Source organism: Balaenoptera physalus (assembly GCF_965194825.1).
Source record: "Balaenoptera physalus genome assembly, chromosome: 12".
Classification (NCBI taxonomy): Eukaryota; Metazoa; Chordata; class Mammalia; order Artiodactyla; family Balaenopteridae; genus Balaenoptera; species Balaenoptera physalus.
The window spans coordinates 95,829,431-95,850,808 of NC_138897.1; the positions used below are offsets into that span (position 1 = coordinate 95,829,431).

The 21,378-nt window shown below is 52.7% G+C and overlaps 1 long non-coding RNA gene across 1 annotated transcript in view; it reads right to left on the reverse strand.

The window, feature by feature from the left end:
- LOC309640110 overlaps positions 1-21,085 on the reverse strand; it is a 258,908-nt gene extending 237,823 nt beyond the window's left edge. The window contains exon 1 of the long non-coding RNA XR_014252035.1: positions 20,870-21,085. This is a non-coding gene — a long non-coding RNA (uncharacterized lncRNA). The remainder of the gene's footprint in view (positions 1-20,869) is intronic.
- Positions 21,086-21,378: the final 293 nt, after the last annotated feature.

The window sequence follows — 21,378 nt, forward strand, 5'->3', positions numbered from 1 at the left end:
CTGGTGGGGAACCCGAGGGCACCATCCTGGGCTCCCTTTCCAGACGGGGGGTTCCATCCTCAGCCTGTGTGAGACAGAGTGTGCAGGTTGGAGAGGGGAGGGGAGGAGGGAGGCAGTTAGCTGAGGAAAAGCTCCTATTTGTCAAATTTAATGCTAAGGGGTTTCCGTGGGGCTTATTAAATGGCGTTGGCCACTTCCAGTCTCCCTTCTCAGGGTTTCCTCAGGCTGGATTAGGGGCTTGTCTGTTCAGGTCCCTGGGTTCTACTCCTGCACTGGCCAGAGTCTCCTAATGACAAGTGGCCCAGGAGGCTCCAGTTGTCCTCGCAGTGGGACGTCCCTGCGTGCTTCCTGGGGGCCTGCTCTTCGTCCAGGAAGTGTGTAAGGAAACCATGTGGTGTTTGGGGCAGGGGAGCGTGTTGTGTGTGGCCTCCCAGCCCTACATCAGTACAGTGTCACTGAACACTGTGTTCGAGACTATTATTTAGGGAAAACCAGTTGTCAAAGGAGGGAAAATATGGTGCACTCAGCTCCCAGGGGCTTGTTAAATGTCAGATGAGAACTGGGGGTCGGGGTTTGCCGACATCTGTAACTGAGCAGAAACCTCAGTCCTTGCTTTGCAGAGCTAAGCTGGGAGGCACGTGGGGTCCAGGTGAGAGAAGCTGCAAGTAGATGGTAAGGGACCCATGTGGGGGGCAAATGATCCTGAGTCTCAGGGGCATTGGTGCAATGTCTAAGGTTCTAGCTCATTCAGTCAGTTACTGAACACCTACTGTATACCAAGTCAGTACCACCTCAGTTCTGCATCAGACCTCCATGAGACAAGTACTTCATGTGCCAGGTAGGGTATTTGGGGTTATAAATGACAAAAAACTAAACCTAAAGTGTCTTCATCACAAGTGTATTTTTCCCTGGCACATGTGCTTTGGAAGGTCCATGGATACGCTAGCTTCAGGAGCAGCTTGATCCAGTGTCCAGTTGATGTCACTTGGCAAAATCTCTCAGCTCTCTTCGGAAAGTGGGCTCCCTTCTCAGTCACTCTCTCCCCTCATGTGTGAAAGTCACTCCCAGGACCTCATCTTTCAGGGCTGACATCTAGTGAAGAGAAGTGAGAATCTTTGAACCAGCGTTCTCTACCTCATCCTGTTGCACCATTTTGGATCCTACTGGATCGTGTGCTCAGCCCTGATCAATAACCATGGCCTTGAGGAACACAGTGCACTGATTCATTCAGGCCTGAATAACAGGGTTTACTTTTTTTTTAATTAATTAATTAATTTTATTTTTGGCTGTGTTGGGTCTTTGTTGCTGCGCGTGAGCTTTCTCTAGTTGCAGCAAGTGGGGGCTACTCTTCGTTGCAGTGCGCGGGCTTCTCATTGCAGAGCACAGGCTCTAGGCATGCGGGCTCAGTAGTTGTGGCTCACGGGCTCAGTAGTTGTGGTGTACGGGCTCAGTTGCTCCGCGGCATGTGGGATCTTCCCGGACCAGGGCTCGAACCCGTGTCTCCTGCATTGGCAGGCGGATTCTTATCCACTGCACCACCAGGGAAGTCCAGTAGGTTTTACTTTTAAGCCCAGGATGGAGTCAACTTCAAATTACATGGGCTGCCAGTGGGGAAAGAGATGGTCACCTGGAGGGTAGTTGAGGAGACTTTTACAGGAGAAGAATGAAGGGCTGCTGAGAGGCAAAACAGCAGATGTCCACTGAAGTGGAGTAAAATACGCCACCTCCAAGTATGCCACTTGGTCACAAGGATCATTTTGAGCTGAAGGCAGTCTTTTTCTGTTTGGTTGGTTTTTTTTGTTTGGTTGGTTTTTTGTCTTGTTTTTATTTGGGGTTTTTTGTTTCGTTGTTTTTTAATCTTGAAGGCAGACTTGAAGAAACAGACACCAAAAAAGCTTTCTGGACTCCACCTGTTTCCTGAAAGCAGGGCATACACTTATAAAGTTGTCTTCCGCTCCCCTTTCTAACTAGGAAGAACCAGAGACAAACCTAGACCCTGATCACCTAGCAACATCCCGGGAGGAATCTATGTAACAAAACCCACTGACTATTCTCCCTCTCCCATCAGTCCCCCCATGTGCCTGTCTTCCACAATTTGCCACCCTAGAAACGCAAAGTCCTGTCACTTCTCCGAAAGTTCATCATCCCTTTAGTTACGATGCTGTGTAAACCCAGGTACTAACGGCTCTTCTGGGTTACTCTTCGCTGAGTACTCTGGTGCACGTGTTAATAAACTTCTGCTTGTTTTTCTCCTGTTAATCTGTCTAGTCAGTCTAACGTCCAGGGCACCAGCCAAGGAAGCTAAGATGTGTAGAGGAAAAAAACCTTTTTCTTCCTCTCACCCACCATGCTACTATTTATCCCACCATTTTATAATTAGGGAAACTAAAGTTGAGGCAATGTAAGTGATCTCCCCAAGGTTACGCAGTGATTGAGTGGAATTGCTGAGAGTCTATGCCCAGTGGTTTTGACTCTTTGTTATTTGACAGCTTCCTGGGCCTCAACTAAGTTGTTATTTGTGGTCCAAGATTACACTGCAGCTCTCTTGGTAGTCCCTATAGGTGGCAGAATAAAGTCTTAAATAGAGTAGTGTTCAGTAACGGAATTGAAAAATTCTTCCAAAAAAGATCACCGTCTCAATAATTCGAAGTTTAATATTAAATTTCAAACCCATCTTCTAGCTGAATGCCTTCCTTTGCCATTTCGTAACAATGTCCCTTTTATTTCCAAGGATTGCTGAGGCAGTGAATTTCAAAGAGTCCGTGAGGCCTGCAGCCAGTTACCATATTTCCCTGGAGGGACCACTACCACTGGCTCTCCCAGGGAGTGTTAGACGCGTCTCTTCACATCATCCGTCTCATGCACAAACAGGTGAGGTCCTCTTCTTTGATTTGCTTTAGCATTTAGGACAGTTGTTTGTCCACATACTCATACAAAGAGTCTTCAATAGTGTGGTGGCCTGACTTGGCATTCTGCTCCCCCAGGAGGCCCTTCCTTTTCTTGATCTGTAGCAGAAAAGCTCCTCCAGTGGCAACGAGGGTTGATCTCAGGGTATTAAGGGGTAAAAGGCATCTGAGGCCAAATTGAAGATTTCACAAAGTGCTATAGCAACTAGGAATGTTTCTATGAATAGAAATAATGTGTTTAAGACCAATTCTCAGTGGTCTTGTGTAACAGCCAATGGCAAGTGAAGGAATGCCTTCTGCCTGAGAGAAACACACTTGAGAGCTTAGAACACACCATTAAGTTTGCCCTGATGCATCTTTACATTTTTCTACATTGAATTTCTTTTTTCAATGGATGAAAATACCCAAGTTACTGCTAATGTAGATGTGAACCGTCCACTCACTTTTTATCAATAAAAAGTTTTCTCCTACCCCATTTAGTGAGTAATGTCCTCACAAAAATCATGATTGTTTTATATCTGCCATCATTGTGGCCACGAGGACCATCAGCATCCTTTGTTTGCAAGCACCACAAAGAGCCTCAGCTGATTTCATTTGGTCGTTGCAAAGCTTCCACAAGTTCACATAAGGAGTTAACAGAGTGAAATGTCAGATAAGGTGGCCTCCCCCATCTCCCCTGGAGGAGACCCAGAGGTGAAACGGAAAGTGCGAGATGCACCAGCAACCCAGAGCTCAGGGCTCAGTAGAGACCTGAGAGACCTTTTTTAACAACAGAAAATTTCTTCTTCTCTCTTTCCTCATTAAAGTAGGAGGTTCCAGACATCAGCTTCAGAAATGTACTCAAACCCACCAGCCTCAGTAGCATATTGACACAAGGGGCTAGGCAGCCAACACTGGCGCGTTACATTTGGATAATTAGCCACGAGTCTGGTCTTTCCACCAAGCGTGAGATGCAAACTTGCAGTTTCCTCAGACAGAGAAGATAAAGGCAGGTCTTTTCTTCATCTCTCCTCATTTCAGACCATCCAACTAAGCATCAATCAGCATGCTCAAGTTTTCAAATCAAAATCCATTTGAATTTGTTTAAGAGGAGTGGAGCGTGTTCACTGATTCAGGTATGTTCCTTCTGGGCTGTTTCATCACCATCTTTGGAAAAACACATGAGGTGGGGTCCACAGATAGACTGTGACTTGTCCTGCAGGGATTTGAAACGCCGTGATTGGCATTGTGCCCTCGTGGGAGAGATCTGCTCCTGAAGCACTTACCTGACAGGTCTTGGTTCATCGGTGATGCACAGTGATTTTGCCCTCCAGGATTTCAGGGGGGGTCTTTAGTGTCATGAGGACACATTTCCTGTGTCTGCAGGATGATGCAATCCGATGGGAAAGCATGAGTTGGGGCAGAATGCCTCCTCTTCCCGGCAGGTTCCCCATGGTCCAGAGGCAGACATGCCACGGAGTCGGTGAAACTCTTCAGGACCTGCTGCTGCATGTGGGTGAAGAGTCTACTTACTGTTAATGAGGCTTCTTGATTTGTCAAGACATTTAACACTTAATAAGTGTCCTTAATGATTCAGAGAAGTAGCATTCAGTGCTCTTGGGAGAGGCACGTGCCAGCGTGGGACGTGAGCGCCTAGAGGGGCGGGGAGGGCTCTGCCTCGCTCGGCTCACACGGGAGCGGGCTCCCACCCCTCCTCGTTATCCCAGCCCCCGCGGCAGGTGCTACACAGCGGGGCTCCACTGCAGACGTGCTTTTCTATTGAAAGTCAGTGAAGAAAGCAGGATTCTCAGCTTTCCTTGGAAAAAAGGTAATAGATTTTTTGAGCATCCATCTTCCATTTCCCTGACAAGAGCCGCCTGCAGTGGCTCAGACTATGATCGATAGCCCTTGAGGAGGAACTAAAGGGCCTTGACTTTGCTTAATGGCCGCACTGTTGATACTTGGTGTTGGTTGACTGTTTTCCTTTGCTTCTGCATTTTCTCACTGCTCTGGTTAAACTTATTCTCCGGCTGAAGTTTTTCCACAGACAAAAGGCAGGCGGAGGACGGGGTGGGGTGGGGGGCGGAGCACATTGTCCCCCCCCCGTCTCACCCTCCGCATCCTTCACTCATCACAACGCGCCGGTCCCTGGTTTCCTCCCGCCTTACTGGCCCTTCCTTCTCAGTCTCCTTTTCAGACTCAGCCTCCCCACTGCAAGTTAAATGTTCCCAGAGATGCATCCTGGGTCTCTTCTCTCCTCACTGTATTTCTTTCTGTAGTTAACCTTATCATTCCCCGGGCCTTCGAAACTGCGTGTACGTTGATGGATCCCAAAGTTATGTCTCTAGAATATTCCTGCCTCTTAGCTCTGGATTCATGGGCCCAGTTGTTTCCTTGATGTCTGCATCTGGATGTCTCGTGGGCAGTGTCTCCACAGGCCAAAGTAATGTCCGGTCCAAAGGCCGAAGTCCGGTCTCCACAGGCCAAAGTAATCTCCCGTCCCTCACTTCAGACCTCGCTCAGCGTTTCCGCTTTGCTAAACTGAACCACGATGCATTGACCTGGACGAATCAAGAGAACCCATTCCTTGTATTCCCTTTCCCTTACTCTCCTCGTATCCAACTCACTGCTAACTATTGATTTCATGTCCAGAATTCCCTGAAATGCACCCACTTTCCTCGTCTCCACGGCCTCCACCCCCACGCGCACCCAGCGTCACTTCTCGCCTGGTGCCCACGCCGCCTCCCAGCTGGACTCCTGCCCTCTGCGCTCCCTGTGGCAGATCGAGTGCTTTGTTGAAGAAACAAGTCTGGTCTTCTGCCTCCCCTGCTGTGGGTCCTCCCCAGCTCCTGTCACGCTCGGGGTGAAGTCAAACCCGCCCTCGTGGCCCAGAGCCCGGCGCTGTCCCCTCAGCCTCCTCCTGTACCATTCTCCTCTTCTGTCTCTGCCTCAGCCGCTGGGCCTTTGCACATGCTGTTCACCCAGCCCAAAGCCCTCTCCCTCCCTTTCTGGTCACTGCTGGTCACCACCATGTCTCAGCTCTGTTGTCATTCCCTGAGGGGTGACCCTCTTGGACCAGGTGGGCATCACTGTGCTGTCCCCCATTCCTTGTTGGCACTTACACGCCTCCTGTGGTCACTCAGTTCCTGTTTCTCTTTTCTGCTAGACTGTCAGCTCATGCTTTTGGTTCATCATGGAATGCACAGCACACGGCATACAATAGGAACTCAACGAATATCTACAGTATAAAATGAACTACAAATAATAGTCCTTTGTAAGTGGAAATCAGAGGTTAGAAAAGGCTGATGACACAGTGCAGCTGCGGTGGCTGCAGGACCCGAATCCCGGTGTGAGACGCCAGAGCCCAGGGTGCTTCTCTGTGTCTACTCTGAGGGAGAGGCCGGACTTCATCTGCATCTGCCCACGTGTTTGTGTTCACGCCCCGGGAAGGAACCGCAGTGCGCTACTGAGCTGGTAATTTAATGAGCACAGACATCCTTTCATCAAACAGCCTGGTTCAGCTACTGTTTTAAGAGATTTGAAGATAAATCTACTGTGAAGGTCAGTCACTTAAATTGCCTGTTATTGTCTATTAAGAAGAATGTGTATAACAAGATTAACATATAGTTGGCCCTCCATATCTGTGAGCTCTGCATCCATGGATTCAACCGACCTCAGATCGAAAATATTAGGAAAAAAATTCCGGAAAGTTCTAAAAGGCAAAACTTGAATTTGCTGCAAGGCAACTATTTACATAGCATTTAAAATGTATCTACAATTGTTTACACGGCTTTTACCTCATTTTAGGCTTTATGAGTGATCTGGAGATGATTTAAAGCATGCAAGGAGGGGCATAGTTTATATGCAAATGCTATGCCACTGTCTATAAAGGACCTGAGCACCTGTGGATTTTGGTGTCCTTGGGGGTCCTGGAACCAATCCCCTGTGGATACTGAGGGACGACTGCAATTCACAATAAAACATGGAAAAATATATTTATTTTTCGAGACACTGAACCATTTAGTTGTTACAAGTATACACAAATTTTATAAAGCAGTAATTATAATGTAGACAAGCTTTTTATTCTCACAGTTAATTATAATTGTGACAGGCAGGATTATCGCGTGGAGAGTCACCAGATCCCATCCCCCGCAGATTAAATTGTATCATTAAAGTGTACCCACCGCCTCCTTATTTGTCTGATTTTTTTTTTTTTAATATTTGTGCTTTAAAAACACGGAAGTCAGTGTGGTGAGTGTGATCTGGGCGTGTGGCCGTCTCACCTACGTCAGGTTCTCGGAGCTGTTGGTGCATTCCCACAACTGAGGGTCTCGTTAACTCCATCAGTCGGTGGTTTGACTCCTTTCTCCCGTGATTTTTATTCCAACTGTTGAAACATGTGTGGACAAGTCACCACGCCCTTGCCGATGGATTCAAATGGCCCAGCAGCCTGGGAACCCTTTCCCGCTTCTCCACGGAGACCAGTGTCTTCATGACAGGCCCCCATGTCACAGCCGCTGGCTCAGGGGCTGGAGGAGGACGGGCTGGGCTGCAGCCGCAGGAGGGCCTGAGACTCTGCACAGAGTTCAGCCCCCGCAGGGCCAGGGTCCTGAGCCGTCCCGGGGGCTCCTGCCCGGCCTCCAGCCGCTCCACCGACGGCCGTGGTCACCCCTCATTCACGTCTCTGAGCCTGGACTCAGTGCATCTTCCGTTCAGGGCAGGAGCGCGGCTCTCCCTGCGGGCGGAGTGACTGCTCCTGTTCGTGGTCATCGAGGAGCCAAAGGCGCTTCCAGGGCTTTCCTGGGGGTGATGACTTTGAAGACCCCAGCGGTGACACACTCCCTTCCTAAGGGTACGCGTGAGGGAGGCGGGGTCTCCCCTCCCCTTCTCTTTCATCTGCGTCCATAAGGACTTTTCGAAGCAAACCTGACCCAACCTGCAATACCCACGGAGGAATGCACAGGCCCCTGTGACCTGCTAGGGGCAGGTTGGATCAGGGCTGACATGCCGCCGTCAGAATCTCCGCTCAGCTCTGTGTCGCTGCACTGACTCTGCGCTCAGACAGCGTGGCCTCCAGCAGTCACCAGGCCAAGGCCTACCTCGTTCACACCAAGCAGGAGACACAGGGCCTGTCCCAGCCTTCCCAGGTCTCACCGCCGCTTATCTGCCCTGCTGGTGTCACTGCTGGCCTGGCCGTCCCCGCGGCAGGAGCCAGGTGCATGGTTGGCAGAGACCCGCATGATGGGGCGGTGCCTCTCCAGGAAAATCAGGGCCCAGTGAACCAGGAAGCAGGTCAGTGGGTGCTAAGCAGCCATGAGATTTTCCTGCGACCAAGGCCGGGGAGGTGGGCTCAGGTATTTTATTTGTGAGCTTCTCCAATAGAGCGGCTCGCGGGGGACAACGTGGAACAAGGGAGAGGACAGAAATGTGAGCTGGTACATACTGGTGAGGGTCACAGCAGTTCAGGTGTCACGACCTTCCCAGGCAGCCTGGGATACAGAGGGTGGGCTCCTAAAACCCCCCTTTCCACTCTGAGTGGAACTGATCATCTTTGAGGAAGATGTGAGAAGTGTTAGAGCACAAGCATGCTGTTATCGTTCTCAGCCCTCGGGGCCACGTGTGAGGCAGGTCAGCATTTCACAGCACCTTAAACTCCACTGCTTCCTGACAGAAGCAAAACCGCTACAGAAAGAAAACCATCATATACACACTACCAAACGTAAAATAGATAGCTATTGGGAAGCAACCACATAGCACAGGGAGATCAGCTCTGTGCTTTGTGACCACCTAGAGGTGTGGGATAGGGAGAGTGGGAGGGAGGGAGATGCAAGAGGGAGGGGATATGGGGACATATGTATATGTATAGCTGATTCACTTTGTTATAAAGCAGAAACTAACACACCATTGTAAAGCAATTATACTCCGATAAAGATATTAAGAAAAAAATAAAAAAATAAAATAGAGATTGTAAACCCCCCAAAAAAAAAAGAAAGAAAACCATCATCTCCCTGGGGGTGCGACGTGATCCCCTTGGGGGCCACACCTCCAGCTGGGAGTCCTGGTCTGCAAATCCTCCAGCCAAGGAGGCGTGTTCGGAGGTCTGCATTGTAGTGTGTGTTATTACAAACAATATTTTTCCCAGTTGAAGACCATTTGAGAGAGAGACAGGGAGAGATTACCTGTATTGATTATAAACTCCTTGGGTTGGACATAGGCTATAAAGCAGTCAAGTCAATGAGAAAGGAGGTTTTTTTCTAATTATGGAAAATCTGTGTCTCCTGAGAAGGACCACTGGACGCAAGACCCAGTGAGAACTGCCAGGGCCAGGGGCGTGGCTCACGCTTCACTGTCATAAAGGACGTCATCCTAAAGCCAGCTACTCGGAGCCAGCCTCCCTGGAGTCCTGGCTTTCCTCCAACAATTCAGGAGTAAGAGAGCCAGGTGGAGGGGTGAAAAGGTCAAGAGGATCGTTTTAGAAGCTCAGCTCCTTTCTTCTCATGTGAAGAATGAATAACATGTTGACATGCAGTCTGCAGAAGGCCTTGGAGAAATTCAACCCACGGTGTCTGGGATGAGTGATTTATTCCATGGGCAAGAGGCACCTGGAGGAACAATCCAGAAGGAGGTCCGGAGTCAACAGTTCTGGGACACTTTTGACGCGGGTGGAGAGCAGAACCTACCCCTGGACCTCGGAGGCCCTGGATGGGCCCTGGGTGAAACGACTGTGTCCTGGGTCTGTCCCACAGTAAAACCAGAGCGTGCACCTCGGAAGCCAGTGGAGGAGGGGATGCTGCTGCCAGAGCTCAAGGAGAGGAGGCCTGGGGGACAGAAGGCCGAACCTGAGGTTTGAGGGGTGTCACTGCGAGTCCGGGCGTGGCTGGATGTGAACGCAGGAGGGAGAATGCCCGACTGAGACAGGGTCACCCCAACTCTCAGGGGAGCTGGCTAAAACCAGGAGAGGCCAACCCGTGACACCCGAACGTGAGTGGTTCTGAAGTCGAGGAAACTGCCCTGAGCTGGCCGCGCTCTCCCCTGGTGAGTCCGGCCCTCACCGGCCGCGGTGCGTGCAGGGAGCTTCTCTCTCGGCCCTGGGAACGCACTGGATGCATCGGAGCTGCCTCATGGATCAAAGGAACCACGGGCGGTGTCTTAGTCCCCTGGGCGCTGGAACAAAGTCCCGCAGACTGGTTGTCTACACCAGCAGGCATTTACTTCTCAGGGTCCTTGAGGCTGAAGCCCGGCCAGGTTCCAGGGAAGACTGTCTTCTGGGCTGCAGGCTGCTGACTTCTGGCTGGGCCCGCACATGGCGGAAGGGGTGAGGGAGCTCTCTGGGGCCTCTTTAATAAGGGCACTAACCCCATCCATGAGGGCTCCACCTCATGACCTAATCACCTCCCGAAGGCACAAAGAGACGCTTGGTGGAGGGAGTGGGGCTTGTCTGGGCCTCAGCTCCAGCCTGCTGGGCCCTTCCACTCTGGGCACCCAAGTAAAGACCGTGGTGCAGTTTGGGGCGGTGGTTTGACCTCTGAACCCAGTAGTACTCTCCCTTCCAACTCCCCCTGCCGCCTCTGCTCAGGTGCACAGGTATCTCCTGGGACACAGGGGCTTCTCGCAGCCAGGAGCTCCCAAATGGCTCCTGGGAGAATGCCCCTTGGAGGGAAACTCTGCCGGACCCTTCTGGGCACCCAGGGCACGCGCTCAGCTTCTGGCCAGCGTCCTCCATGAACAGGGTGAGGGGGCCCCCTCCCTGCCAGGCCAGGGCGATGGTGAGCCAGGGTGTGTGCCGTGTTCAGAGCCGTCCTTGCAGGCTCTGCCAGCCCACGGTGCTCTCCACGAGCATTCCTTCCCTGGGTGCAGGTCTCTGGAGAAGGCATCTTGTTAGCATACTGATTAGGAAATGACCTAATACATAGTTTTAAGTTCTGTCAGAGCCTGACATTTTACTTCTGATTCTCTTTCCCTTTTAATGATCCCTGGTAATCATTAGGAGGGTGAAAAGTATGTGTTTTCTCTTCTTGTTGAGGATTGTGCTCAGCTGCAAGAAACGGAAGAGACAACCGAGAGCCTGACCCGACGGGGATTTACTTTCCTCCTCGTCAGACATCCGAGGAAGGCGGTTGAGGGCTGGTGTGACAGTTCTCGATGCCCTCAGGACCTGCCGTGGTGTGTGGTTTGGGCACCACCGTGCTGTCTTGTGGTTACAAGAGGGCTGCCCTACCTCCCACATCACAGCTGCATTCCTGGCGGGAAGAACAGGGAGGGCGGATGACAGAAGGGACCAGCCAGCTGAGTCCACCCCTTACAGGAATCCTCTTCCCCTGTCTGCATTTCGTTGGTCAGAGTTCGGTCACATGACCAGCCATAGGTCCAGGGGGTTCTGGGAAATGTAGTTCCATAGCTGGGCACATTGCAACTCTGATCTACAATGGTGTCTTGTCCCTTAGATTGAAGGGCCCATGCACACAGCTCAGGCATCATCTGGGCCTGCCAGAGCCCTCGAGGAGGTGGGTCTGGCTCTGTGGGGCCTCCCTGGGCCCCTCCCAAGACCTGGCTTCTGAGCAGTGGCAGCCAGACAACAGGTGAGGGACCCTCCTGATGCAGACCAGAGTCAACCCCCATCCTTGTCGAGTCCTCGTTGCTGTGCCAGCAATCTGTCTAGAGGGAGGTTGGGGGAAGCCTCCCAAATCCTTAATCCTGTGGGCACGTCCCTGAAGTCAATGCGTCAGGTGCACTGGAGGCTGGTTCCAGAATCCCCCGGAAACTCTGAGCCACGGACGAGCAGAGGGAGGTGCTGCTGCTGAGGGACCGAGTGAGCTTGGACACATTAGCAGTTCACTCTGTTCCAGAAAACTGTGTTCGCTTGCCGGGACGTCCCTGGTGGTGCAGTGGTTAGGGATCTGCCTGCCAATGCAGGGGAAGCAGGTTCGAGCCCTGGTCCGGTAAGATTCCACATGCTGAGGAGCAACTAAGCCCGTGCGCCATAACTACTGAGCCCGCGAGCCACAACTACTGAAGCCCGTGCACCTAGAGCCCGTGCTCCGCAACAAGAGAAGCCACCGCAATGAGAAGCCTGCGCACTGCAACGAAGAGTAGCCCCCACTCGCCACAACTAGAGAAAGCCTGCACGCAGCAACAAAGACCCAATGCGGCCAAAATAAATAAAAAATAAATTAATTAAAAAAAAATAGTACTGAGAGGCAACAGACAAAATGACATTTTATTGTGCTGTGCTGTCGGTATTTTGGATACCTTTCTCCTGACTTCCCCAGACTTCCTGTAATGAGTTGTCCTCTCTTACATGTAAAGCAGGAGCCAGGAAGGTGGTTAATTAAAGCTGACAGTCAGGAGGGCCTGTGGAGCTGACTCTGCCACCAGGGCCCCTGGAACCAGGAGTTTCCTTCCTTCCTCCCCCTCCCCCTCCTCCCCCTCCCCCTCCCCCTCCTCCTCCCCCTCCCCTTCCCCTCCCCCTCCTCCTCCTCCTCCCCCTTCCCCTCCTCCTCCTCCTCCCCCTCCCCCTTCCCCTCCTCCTCCCTCTCCTCCCCCTCCCCCTCCCCCTTCCCCTCCTCCTCCTCCTCCTGCCGCCTGGAGGGACCAGCTGAGATTCCCCAGGCACATCCTCTGGTAGATGGGAGCCTTGGCAACTGAGGCACAAATAGCCCCAAGTACTGACTCAGGGGGTTTCTTTTGTCTCCCTCCTTATTCCAGGGATCTGAGAGATGCAGTGTCCTGGTCAGGAGCCCTTTCTCCTGACCACCCTCTGGAGGGGAGGGTCAGTGGGTGGAAAGGGACCCTTTGCTGTCTCTTCTCCCCCCTCCCTTCCCTGCAGGGGGGCAGAGGGAGAGACTGTGCTCAGGGAGCTGGTCAGACAGAGGCCCTGGGGATGCACCGCTGCTTTCTGAGCAGCTGCAAGTGGTTGTTTTCAGAAATAAGCCAGATTCTCAGTCAAGATCCTCAAAATCCACGTGTGCATGTGGAAGGGTTGGGGATGGAGGTGAGTTTCTGAAGTGCGCTCTCCAGAACAAAACTCCCCAGACAGCTGGGGCGGGAAACACTGCCTCTCAGCCTCCCTGTCTGAGATTCACATTAGCTCATACAAGCCTCTGAGCTGCACAGCGTATCTAGGGGCTCAAGTGACATTCTCAAGATTTTGCCTTCTTTTTTCCATCTCACGTATCAGATTTCTCCATTTGTGCTTTGGTGCTTTGCATATGGTACCAAGATAGCTGCCTGGGTCTGAGGCTCACTAGCACCTGCGTCTTCTCAGAAGCTCAGCCTTTTTCTTTCTCAACAGTTTCAGTGAAAAATCCAGAACTGTGTCTCATTGGCCCACCCAGTGCTACACGCCCATCCCTGGGGAGATCTCTGGCAGGGGAATCTGAGGAGGCAGGCATCCGGGCTCGGGTCACGTCGCCGTCTTAGATCGGGAGGGGAACCAGCCCCCCGACCGCACGGAATGATGGGGGTGATGGTTCACCGAGGAGAATGCAGGTTCGGTTTCCAGAAGGAGGAGGACTTCGTGTAGACCCAGCAGCGCCAACAGGTGGCCGTCGCCCTTCAAGTTCCAGGCCGTCGTGTGTGCCCCCTCCTTGCTCCTCAGGCCTCTTACCGGCTGGCCTGCTTCCTGCCCCGCCCTGCAGGGTCCCCTGTCCCGGGCCGTCCATGCCGACACGGCTCACCACTTCATTACCCTCGCGGGCTGTGCGCGTGGTGTCTGTGGGATTAGACTCTGGGCTCTCGGAAGGGCTGTGTCTCGTCTCACATCTGCCCTGTGACCCCAGCTCTGAGCACATCATGTCTGCGTCTGTCGGGTGTCAAGGTCGTGCTTCAGGCACGGAAGGAAGGAGGACGGGAAGGGAGCCTGCGTCGGCCAACGTACTTTCCTGCTCTGACGTTTTGCAGGTTGCGTGTCTTGGTCTGTATCACGTCCCTGTCGTCGGCCTGGGACAGCTGCAGAGAGGTGTGACGTCAGGCAAGAGGACTCGTCTGCTGACGGACCCTCCGGACTATCGTGACCTCCACGTGTGCGGGCACCTCAGGGTCTGAATGTCCACGGTCTCGGTCCAGAGCATCGTTCCACGTGGGGATGGCGGGCGGGGGGGGGCGGTATTTAAGGCTGGTTTTTCTTTTGTTTTGCTTTGTGTTTTCTGCAAGCCCTGGGCAGGAAGGACCAGAAGGGCTGAGAGACACGTCCAGCTCAGCTCCTCCCAGACACGCACATCTGGTCACACACAGTTTTGTGACCCTGTCGCTGATTTGGGGTGGTCGGCACAGAGCTGGTATACAATAAGTGCTCAATAAATTACAGTCAAGTGAATGAGTCAGATGAATGTGGTTTGCTGTGCCCCAGACAGGCGGGGCTTAGGATTCCCATTGTTTCGGTAGGATGGGGTAGGAATTAATATGGTCCAACATCTCCCGCTGCCATTTTGAAAATATAGCTTATGAATGTTGAATCAGAAAAGAGATGGGATGGTGGTGTGGGCCCAGGTCTCTTTCCAAGACCCAGAGAAATTATTCATTACCAGAACATTTTTCTGTTTTCTTTTTTCGTTTTTTTTTTTTTTTTTTGAGATTTTGCCTCAAATGTCTTTAAGAAGCTAATCCCTCTCTTCAGACAAGCTGGTGAATCACAATAATGAAACTCTCTCAGTGATGAAACAATGAAACATCACTGAAAGCATTTAAAAAAAGAGGGAGTGAACAATTGTTACAGCTTCAGGAAGAGATAGTTTTCCAGATGAATTGCTAAAATAGGAGGAATCTGGCCTTTTCTGCTGTAAGGAAATGATATTCTGGAGATGAAGCACTTGAAGAAAGTGCTGTCTGAGTGCCTATTGAAACAAGAATGATTAAACAACCATTGTTCTGGCCCATTCCTTGCAGTCCTGGAATGTTTCTGAAGTTGAGGTGCTAATTAAAAGAAGAATGTTCTCCTCAGACACATCTCAATGGCATTTGTTCCCTTTTATCTCCTGGGGAGCTTGTGGCCTCCGGGCCCTCCACAGCGGTGGTGTCTGGACTCCGGGTTCTGTGTCTGATATGAGCCTGGAGCGAGGCAGCCCCAGCAAAGGTCCGGAAGCTCACTGAGTGTCCGGGGAGGACAGGGGATCTGAAGATTCTCATCCACTTAACATTCTGCACGAAAATGGTGGAAAGCACCAGCTTCCTCTTGCAGAGCCCTCACCCTCCCAGGGAGCCTGGGCTGGAGCTGCCCCTTTGCAGAGGGACCACCAGACTCGCCGGGAGTTTCCATGTTAAGTGCCGCGTCCTCGGACGGGAGGCTCTTTTCTCCAGGCTCTGGGTTCCAGACGGGAACAAGCCTCTTACAGGCGCTGTCACTTGTCTGGGGCATTTCGTGTCTCCTGGTCCAGGAGGTCTCGGGGGAGGACGCGGGCAGAAAGGCAGGGCGCAGGCGTGGACTTGGGTCCCCTAACGTCCCTGGGCCTCAGCCTCCTCCCCTGCAGGGTGGGGTCATCACAGCGCCTGCCTCAGGGGCGTGTGTGGTTATGGGGGGCGACGCTGTGCCGTCAGGGGGCTGCGCTGGGTGAGCAGGGGTGAGTGAGTGACCAGGCGGCCCCGCAGGGACGTCCGCGTCCTGCGTCCGTGAGGATGCGCCGTGCGCCTCACCAGATCCTGGCGGGTGTGCCAGGCCCCCGGGGCTGCCCCAGATCCAGGGAGGTGACGTGTCTCAGGGACCCCGGGCTCTTGGCGGCTCTGATGCTCTGGAGAGGAAAACGGTGGTCCTGCCTGAGTTCCTGGGATCCCATCTCATGAGCTGTGGATGGTTAAGCACAATCTCGTTTCAGACCGACTCCTCCACCGCCTCCCCGTCCGGAACCCTCTTCAGGAGTCGAAACAGCCACTGCCTCAGGCAGCAGCACGTCTCCAGCCCCTCCTGCGGCTTCCTCCCAGCCGTGAGGTGGGGAGGGACTGCCAGTAGCCTGCAGAAAGCCTCAGGGAGCTGGGATGGTTGTGACGTGATCTGAGCCGATTTGGTCGTGGACAAGGGTTCGGTTATTTCGATGCGTGACCGCTACTTCCAGAAAGTCTGAGATGATGGGGGTCACGTGCTCTCACACAGCCCTCCTCCCAGTGATGATGAAGCCAGGCCCAGGCCAACCCTGACACGCAGATGGTCGTGGATTACACACACTTCCTGGGGGGCAGACACTGAAGGCCCAGGTCCTGAGAGCCCGTGAAAACCCCAGGTCTCCTTGCTGGGACTTGATCCAGCCTCACCTGCAGGCAGGGCCTACCTGACCTCCCACAGGCAGGACCTTTCCTTCCTGCTCAGCACCTGCCCCCAGCATCCTGTGATCCACACGATGGGCCCAGGACGGCGTAGGGACCGTGGGTACAGACCACCTGTCCTGCTGGTCTCTTTACCTGTACGTGTCAGATCGGGGTGGGGGGTTGTCTCCAAAATATGTTAGCCAGTCCCCTCGTGACCACCAAGAATGCATTTCTAAGGCCTGGGATGCTAGTTAATAAGCTAGACTTTTCACCCAAAGAAACCCACTTCTGGGTTCACTGTGCTGATAAAGTCACAGCAACGTCCGGTGCTGATCAGACGTGACGCTAGTAGAAGCTCTTGTAGTAGCTGCCCTGAACTGAGCGATGGGGTAGAAACTCCCCAACCTGGATGCAAATCCCCGAGGCAGCAGGTGGAGAAAGGCAGCTGGGCGGGACCCGGCTGAGGGCTTCCCGTGCCCAGGTTCCCTGTTGACGGGTCAGTCCCATCACTGTGGCTGATCTTGGACTCCTATGGCCTGGCCCCCGCCCTTGGAGGCTGAGCCACCGTCTGGGGATGGACGTGAATGAGGACGGCTTCCTGGGGGAGGAGCTTCAGACGAGTTGGACGCAGGGCAGGGGTTGTGCCAGGCCAGGGCGATGGCACACCTGTTCTGTAAAGGAGATCTCCTTCCAGGAAGGGCTGCCAGGTCGGGACAGGGACGGGACTGTGGTCTCAGGGCGTCCGTCCTTGGCGTTAACTCCGAGCTCTGAGTACAGGCCCAGGTCCCTCCATCAAGTGCTTTCAGCTGTGGGAGGCGGTGCATTGTCGTGGTGACACGTCCGTGAGCTTTCACTCCAGGCTGTCCCCTGTCCCAGGGCTGCGTGAGGACCATCTACAGTCACTTTACCATCCGGCCTTTCACAGGATAACAGAGGCTCCCGTGAGCAACCCCACGGGTGCCCCGCCCTCCTGCTCCTGGGGTCAGGGAGGACCACTCGCCTTGTCCCCCAGATGGAGACACAGGCTCAGACCAGACTCCAGTCCCCCGGACAGTTAAACCCTCCTGGTCAGAGCACGGACAGTGGGAGGGGTGGGAGGGGAGTAAGTGAGTGTGTAAGTCCTCTGCCCTGTTCTCTCTCTGCGCTGACTTAACCCCCCAGGTCTGCAGGGCCCGGCAGCCTCGCCCCCTCCCAGACTCCCCGGGTGATCCGGCTGTTTCCTCTGACTTTGGTCAGTGACGGCGGGGGATCCGAGGCGGCCCTGCCTGGGTCCTTCCCTACCACCCACCACAGCGAGGGGTCCAGCAGCAGGGTCCCCGCATCCCATGTCCTCGAGGCTCGCTGGAGCCCTGCTGTCCTTCCAGAGGGGGCGTTACCTCCGCCCCACCCCACCTGCTCCCAAGGGGTTAACATCCATCACCTGGGACAACAGCCCTGGGGGCCTCTGCAGAGGGGTCAGCGGGGAGATTTCACATTCTGATGGGCTCCCACCTCCAGAGACGGCCGTCTTCCTCACCAGGGGGTCTGGACACTGAGCATGGGGGGCCCTCGGTAAACAGTGTACAGACAAATAACAAAGGGCACTCACGTGCCCTCCCCTCTGCATTTCACCCCCTCTGCAGAGACCCAGGGGCCGCGTCCCTCAGTCTGCAGCCTCAGCCTCGGTGCAGCCGGTACAATTTCTTCTTTTCACTGTGTGCTTGTGACGGTCTGAACACCCCAGTGCCTGCATTAAATGCAATTTTCATGTGTGTGTGTGTTTATGGTTTCATACGTGTGTGTATGATGTTATATATGTGTGGATTTAATCTTCTTGAGACTTCTTCTTTGACACATGGCTTATTTAGAGATGTGTTGTTCAATTTCCAAATATTCAGGGATTTTCCAGATATTGATTTCTAGTTAAATTTCATAATGGTTCAAGAACATCCTTTTGTGATTGACCGTCTCTAATTTTCATGGCCCGCATATGGTCTGACTCAGTGAAAGTTCTGTGTGCGCCTGAGAACGACTTCATCCTGCTGTTACTGTATGGAGTGTTCTGGAACGTCTGTTACGTCGAGTCGCTTGACAACGCTGTTCGGGTCGTCAGTATCCTGACTGCCTCCCTGCCTCCTTGTCTCACGGCGGCTGAGAGTGGCGCGCTGGAGTCTCCTACCCTGATTGCGGGTTCGCCAATTCTTCCTTCCAGTCCTACCAGTTTCCACTGTGTGGAATCTGAAGTTGTGTTGTTAGGCGCACGGCTGTTTAGGACCGTTACGTCTTCCCGGAGAGCACACCTTTACCAGCCTGTGACGGCCCGCGCGCCCCTGCACGTCGTCCGTGTTCTCAAGTCCGCTTTGCCTGAAGTCGGGGTATTCACTCCAGCTTTCTCTTGTCTGCTCTTTGCGTGGTGTCCCTTCCTCCTTCCTTTTGCTCCTAACAGAGAGATGTTCTTATGTTTAAAGTGGGTTTCTTTGTGACGGTTTATAGTCAGTTCTTGCTTATTTTTATCCAATATGACGATCTCTGGGTGTTAACTGGTGAGTTTTGACCACTGACATTAAAAATGACCATTGATGGGGCTTCCCTGGTGGCGCAGTGGTTGAGAATCTGCCTGCCAGTGTGGGGGACACGGGTTCGAGCCCTTGTCTGGGAAGATCCCACATGCCACGGAGCAACTAGGCCCGTGAGCCACAACTACTGAGCCTGCGCGTCTGGAGCCTGTGCTCCGCAACAAGAGAGGCCCCGATAGTGAGAGGCCCGCGCACCGCGATGAAGAGTGGCCCCCACTTGCCGCAACTAGAGAAAGCCCTCGCACAGAAACGAAGACCCAACACAGCCATAAATAAATAAATAAATAAATAAAATTAAAAAAAAAAAAAATGACCATTGATGGAGAGGGGTTCATATCAGCCGTCTTGCTAGTTGCTCTCTATCTGTTCCTCTTGTTCTTTCTTTTTTCCCTCTTTTTTTGCCTTCTCTTGAGTCTAACTGAACATTTGTTATTATCCCATTTTATCTCCTCAATTGACATTATTTATACCTCATTTAAAAATATTTTTCGTGGTTGAACTATGGTTTGTAATTTTTCACTTTTAAATAATCTGAATCCATCTTCAAATAAGAGTATAGGGCTTCCCCTGAAGTGTGAGATGATGTAACAGTATATGCCCAGCGCCTCTCCGCCATTCCTGGTGCACTGTTTTGTCGTGCATTTCAACTTTCCCACGCTCAACTCTTAGCAATTTGTTAAATTTTGAGTTTAATCTTCCTACCAACTTCCTCTGGCACTGTCCACCTCACCAAGTGCTGGCCCCTTTTCTCTCTGCAAGCGTCTGTCTGTCTGTCTCTCTTTCTCCATTTCAGGTGAGTTGTCTGCTGTGAAATCTCAGCTCTTTAAGGGAGTCAAGAAAAGCTGTTGATTTGCAGTCTGTCCGGCTTTTTTCCATATTATCTGGGTGGGAGCTACAGGCTTGTCTGCTCTCTACCTTTCTGAATGTAAACCATAATTCCGAACACAGTTTTGAAAGCAGCTTTTGAGGAGATGAGAAAACAAGACAAAAAACCAAGAATCCTATCTAGTTTAAGTAATTGGACAGATAGAAATGCCACGTTTTATCAATGTTCCAGCATCCCAAGGCAGTGGGGTCTTCATTTTCACCTAGAGTTGCAATGCAACCCCTGAATTATTCTTCCAGCGATTTATTCCACGTCTGGTATAAGTAGCTTACGGGCAGTTCTATCAGGAAGATGCTTACTTGGTGGAATGCCCATGGTATTCATACAGCCTCACTCGGGGCTTTTTTGGTGGGCAATAGGACAGGGAGGGACCTCCAGCCAGGATGCCAGGAGCGGGACGCAGGCAACAGAGCAAAGGGGCCGGCCGGCGTCTGTTTTGAATTTTCCTAAAACACTAGGTTGCTTTCACTTACAGCCACCGTCCCTCTTAATCACACACTGACACGGGGCTGGAGCCCGGGGGCAGCTGCACCTCCTCTCACAACATCACAGCTAATGTGATTGTCCCACCACGGTGAGGGGGTATGTGCGCCAGGGGAAACCAGACAGACCCAGGCGAGAGAGGGGGCAACGCAAGGAAATAAAACACGGCAAAACCCCTAGATAAATCGGCATGATGATGAATTGTAACAGCCAGTAACGCGAGCAGCTTATCCATTATTAAAGCATTTTCTTCTGGGTCTTAGATAGAGAGGCCAGGAAATAACAGAAGACCTGTACGTCCCTTATTAATCACTTAAGCACACTTTCATGTTTCCAAAATACTTTGCTATAATTTGTTATTCTTTTCAGTGGCTCCATCACAGAAGTCTATGTACCGAAACCTGTATAATCCACTGGTTCAACAAGACATCTAGTTCAAGCTTAATGAGAGGTCGGGCAGAGGCAAGTTTTCCGGCCTTCAGGGGCAAAGGCTGCTATGAAGAGAACTCAGCTCCCATGTGGAGTTGCTTGTGATGAGACTTCAGGGCCCACGCAGAGGATTCGAGCCTGTCTCTCTCCATCTCTCTCTGCCTCTCCCTCTGTCTCTCCCTACGTACATTACACACACACACACGTATATACATTCATAAATATACATACATATATATGTCGCGAGTGGCCACCCCTATTTCCTAGATCCCAGGCTCCGTGGTTTCTCCATCCCCTTTCCTGAATCACTAGAACCCTCACGGTTAATCTCCTTTCCTCCTGTCCCTGAGGACACTGCTGAGATGTTTACAGGAAACAAGTTAGATTTTCCAAATGACCTCACATGTTTCAGAAACTAAAATTCCCTGAATCCAGCACAGCCCTGAATCCAGCTGTGGACCCTGTAGCGGAAGGAAATGGCCGGGCCTCACTTCCCCTGCTGTCACCTGCCTGCTCAGGCTCCTGTTCAGGACCCTGGAGAGCTGCCCACGGGAGGGGACACTGTGCTAGAGCCTCTGCCAGAGACCCTCACAGCCCCCGCCCAGCCCCCGGCCCCCAAGGGGAGTCTCCCAGCCCCCAGCCCCCCAAGGGGAGTCTCCCAGCCCCCAGCCCCCCAAGGGGAGTCTCCCAGCCCCCAGCCCCCCAAGGGGAGTCTCCAAGCCCCCGGCCCCCAAGGGGAGTCTCCCAGCCCCCAGCCCCCCAAGGGGAGTCTCCCAGCCCCCAGCCCCCCAAGGGGAGTCTCCCAGCCCCCAGACCCCCAAGGGGAGTCTCCCAGCCCCCAGACCCCCAAGGGGAGTCCCCCAGCCCCCAGACCCCAAAGGGAGTCTCCCAGCCCCTAGACCCCAAG